General features: G+C 40.9%; 1 non-coding gene across 1 annotated transcript; it reads left to right on the forward strand.

The window, feature by feature from the left end:
* The first annotated feature begins 643 nt into the window (after positions 1–643).
* Positions 644–716, forward strand: Trnaa-ggc (transfer RNA alanine (anticodon GGC)). Its single transcript has one exon. It is a non-coding gene; the product is annotated as a tRNA-Ala (tRNA).
* The last annotated feature ends 4,297 nt before the right edge of the window (positions 717–5,013 follow it).

Here is a 5,013-nt window from a genome sequence, read left to right on the forward strand (position 1 = left end):
ATAGTCATGTTGGACTGGTGGGACTATGGCGGGGTCCTTCCCTCCCTAAATTTTATGAATTGTTGTAATAAAAAGAAAATGGCTCAATTGTGCTTTTGGTCTAGGGTTTGATTGATTGGGTTGGGAGTGCTATGGGCGCTTCTTTTTTGTCTGAAATGGTCTAGTGTTTGCAGAAGCTGTTTTGAGTTTTTATTAAGACCTGGAGGAAAAGAAGAGGGATATATACGTGTGTGTGCCTTTGTGTGAATGTGTGCAGTTATTTCTTATAAAGCTGCCCTTTTTTTGCTGCATTAAAGAGGATATTTTCTTTGTACACATTCTTTCTCCCCTTTGCCCACTTTCTGGGACAACTTGCTGGAAAACATCTCAAGTCAATAAAAGACCTTCAGGTCATAAGTGAATGTTTTCTTGTTCTATACTGTTTCCTCCAAATTTGTAAAAGCTATGTCATATTCTTCAGATATACACACAATTACTACATCTTCAGCAAACTTCCTAATACATACTAGTAGGTTAAGGTAATTTCCAAGTCACTTGTAAAGTTAAATAAAAATATAACACTTTGTTTTTGTATAAGCAGTTCTCTACAGATAGTCATTGTAGGACAATAAATTGTGACTTTAAATTTAAAAATAATGGGCTGGGGGGTATAGCTCAGTTGGTAGAGTGCTTGCCTGGCATGCACAAGGCCCTGGGTTCAATCTCCAGTACCCCCCCCCAAAAAAATTGCATAAAATTTGGGAATAAGGTGATAGTATTGAAGAGTGAATAAAATAGGGAAATATGTGTTCAAATTCTGATTTGGCTACTTGGTCTCAGCAGGTTTTAGCCTCAGAGTCCCCATCTGTGCAATGGCCATACTATTCTTTGACCTGAAAGATTAATGTGAAAATGCGTTAGAAGGGACTGTCTGTTACTGAGTGTCATTTCATTGTTACCCTCTCTGCAAACCACAGCTCTGCCCACCAAGCCCCACCTCCTGTTGTTAGGGCTCCCTCCAGCTCATTTCCTAGCTGACAAAAGGACATTTCAGCCTGTCTAGTCCTGGCTTTCATGGACATGGATCTCATGCAAACAGAGACCCCTTAAACTGCCCAGAGATGTTAATTCTAAGTGACTCATGATGCTTATTGAGGGCAGAGGGACCATTCAGAGCCACTGTCACAGGCACAAAGTCTTTCCAGACCAGTGTTTCTTGCCGGCACTCAACCACTGTCTTATAATCAAATTCCACCTATCAGAGCCTCTCTGGCCAATCTTGAGTTTACTGTTACTCCTGGAAGGTAGGAAGCCTGCAGAGATGGTACTAAATCTTGACTACCTTTGGCAGGATCTCAAAACAAGTCATGGCAAAGGGCAGAAGTAATAGAAAATGACACCCCCCCCCCCCCGGCCAACTTGGAAAATTCTTTGAACTTGGCCATATGCAGTTACTTCCACATTAAGCTTCTTTAATAGTCTGTCTTTTTAATTCTTCAATATTTATCCTTCAGCACTTTGATACAATTTTGCAGTGGTTGTTTATAGTAAGAGGTAAAGATTTGGGGGTATGCCTCATTTCTTCAAGAATATAACAATGGACAGAGGAGAAATTCTAGCGGCCTCTGAAATATCAGCAAGGAGATGGGAGGCGGGTTTTCAATACTGGGCAATGTGGGGGCTGGATGGAGAGAAGGACTGGTGCAGACTGGATTCGACACCTTCAAGAGATCCTGAATAGGAGCCAGAGAAGAACTGTTTATTTGTAAAGATACACATGAAACAAAGAAAAGCAAAACAGTTGGAGGAGTATTGGGTTGAGGGCTGGGACTGAGTTTTTCTGAACTTGGGGGCAGTGTTACAGTCATGATTGGGTTTATGGGGTTGGGAGAGAGGGGCTAACACACTATCCCCACGGAACACGGGCAAAACAGGTCCCTTTTCTGACTGCATGAAACTTATGCTATTAGCTAAACGATCATCCAGGTTGATCATAATTTTAAGATGTGAATAGTGGGTGGGAAAACTGTTGTTTCCAGAATCCATCTGGGATTTTTCAGCTCTTGATCTTTGGGCTTTTGTCAGGAAGAATTGGGATTTATTTATTTATTTACAGTACTGGGAATTGAACCCAGGGATACTCTACTGCTGAGCTTCATCCCCAGCCTTTTAATTTTTTTTAAAAATTTGAGGCAAGGTCTCACTAAATTGCAAGGCTGGTCTTGAACTTGCAATCCTTCTGCTCCTGCCTCCCAAGCTGCTGGGATTATAGGTGTGTTCCACGAAGACTGGCTGAGAATTGGGAACTCTTAAAAGCAGCTGAGGATACCTGGAAAAGCCTTACCTTGAGCTCCTTGGGAATTTTAGAAATGGAAAGAAATCCACCAAAAGAATACTTCTTAGGTGAGGCTAAAAAGCAAGGGTTTGGGATCGGAGTGACAATTGTCTTCTGGTGTTTGAAGGGAAAACAAGTAGCTATTCATCAGAGTGGAGCTGTAAAGTTTATAAAATGAATTTCAGATTATCCCAAAGTACCCAAATGGAAGGCATTTCATTGGTTTGGCAATCTAGAAGTTTCTGCTTTATCTCATCTTTCAAAGAAGAATCTGGTCTTGCTCTGTCCCAAATGATGACTGCTAGGCACACGTGGTGACTGAGCACTTGGGATATGCCCCGTCCAACTTGTGATTTGCTGTAGATATGAAACATACACTGAATCTTGAAGACTTAATATGAAAGCAAATGTAAAATATCTTATTAATATTTGTTAAATATTGATCACTGGTAAAAGGGTGATCTTCTGGCTACTGTGGGTTAGAATAAAATGCCTCATTGATATTAATCCTCTTTCTTTTTTCTTTTCTTAGCGGGGTGGTCTGTCTCACCATTTACTTCTATTGGACAGTGCAGATCTAATCAGGCAAACCTCACCTTCTTCAGTTCACCTCTTCTCCTGTAGCAACGTGACCCACCACCGCAACAGGACTTAGAATATCAGGCATGGGAGGGACATATCACCAGGTCCTGTTTTCGTTACAAGGTGCTGCATCCTCCGCCCTTCAACAACTAAGACAGAGTGAAAAAGCCATTCTGTGGCCTCTACCGAGCTGGGCTTACACAGCCGCTTCCTTGAAGATGCAGTTGACAGAGGGGTTTGGGATGCTTCTCTCCACTCCCCTGAGCTCTTCATCAGCCTGGCTTCCCAGGCACTTGTGCGTTGAGAATTGTTCCTGCCAGTTCTGCCTTTTGCAGATGTAGCTTTGGGAAAGGACCTGCAATCGTTCTCAGGGCACCAGGGGAAAAGGTGGCATCGGGCCAGGATTTTTTTTTTTTCTTTCCAAATACAGTATTTACAAAGGCAGCTGTGAAGCCCGCACTTCCCGTCAGCACAGTGCCACACACTTGCCACCTCTGTTCTCCCTGAAACTAGAAGAAGCCTCTCCCCGGGGAATCTGCATTTTTAGATAGATTTCTTTAAAGTCCCCGAAGTCTGCAGTATATGCAAAATAGAAAAAAAGAAAAAGCCACTAATGAGGTAATTTCAGACCTGACAGCAGAGAGCAAGGACGGTTTTACCCCTGCTCCCTCTCCTTGCCGAGTCAGCCCCAGGAAATGTCTTTGGTTCATCTTAAGAGGAGCTAATGGGGAGTTCAGAGCCGGATTCTAAAGATGTCAAGGGACTTGGATTGCAAAGTGAATGGGATCCTTATCGTAATTCACACTTAGAAAGTCCTTTTTGGGGGGGCTTGTCCTAAGCAGGAAATTACTTAGTCCTCTTAGTAACTCTGAGGGATGAAGACTGTTGTCACTTCTATCTTGCAGCAGTGTAAACTGAGGCAGGGAGTTGTGATATTAGTTACTTTAAGTCATGAGTCAAGAAACGTAAAGACTGCCCATGGCCTAATTCCAGAATAGCACGTGTGACTTCTCTAAACCGCTGTATGGTGCCGTTTCTTACCTGTGAAGGCTCTGCAGGAGAAGTGAGCACGCTTGGGTTGGCTTCCTTTGTGTGTTCACATCAGCAGATTTAATCTTCCCTCATAAGTTCCAGAACTTTATGGGCCTGAAGACATTTTTGTAGCCTGTGAAATATTCATGATCCATGCTATATTTGATGTAAGGGCTGAGTGCGTTGGCCTCCCCCAGGGTTGATGGACACATATTGGGTAACAAATAACTTCCTGTAGGTGATGTTTAAAACTTCCAGATATTGCAGCCCACTAAAATGGAAGTTCTTAAGGAGGGGGGTTTCTTATTTGTCTTTGTGTTCTTAGTTCCCATGATGCTGTTTGGCATGTAGCTAGTCTTTATGAACCACAACTAACTCTTCCCTCCAACTCACACTTGAGTAGAATAAATTTAAAAAGACCCGAAAAATTAAATCAGTCCTTTCCCAAAGATTGAAGGGAACAGTTACTCACGGGGAAGTAATGTTATTTATTATCTCTTACGTAATCTTATAATTCTTTTTACCCTGAAACTTTAATTACCAATGGGCAAATTCTTCTCTAATTATTTGGATGTAATTTCTATGTCACAGCCAAATTATTTTTTTTTGGACTTGTGAATTTAATAAGAATAACTATAAGCAAGTAAACAAACTAAATAAAGCAAACATTTCTATTTAACAGGCCTTCTTGGATTAAAAAGAAATATTTTTGGTAACTGATAATTTTAGAGACCCTATTATATGCTATTCATTGCATTTTTCCCTCCTCAAAGAAGTATAAAACAAATGTTCATTTTTTATGAGTCAAAATTACAACATGTATAAATAATTGGTTTTCAATGATGCATGCAAATAATATCAGAATTTGTTTTAAATGTAGAAGCAATTGTGGATATAATTACAGGGTGTGCAGTTCAACACCCTCTAGCTCATTAATATATATGGGCCCTCTAATGGATGTTCATCATTCCTTGGGAATCAAACTTGGCAGGTCAGATTCAAAAAAGATTTTTTCCCTTGGTTGTCAAATAGACAATAGTCTCAAAAGCAAATCAATAGCCATATCCAAATCAACCACAACATTT

This window comes from Ictidomys tridecemlineatus, chromosome 9, assembly GCF_052094955.1.
Source record: "Ictidomys tridecemlineatus isolate mIctTri1 chromosome 9, mIctTri1.hap1, whole genome shotgun sequence".
Taxonomy (NCBI): Eukaryota; Metazoa; Chordata; class Mammalia; order Rodentia; family Sciuridae; genus Ictidomys; species Ictidomys tridecemlineatus.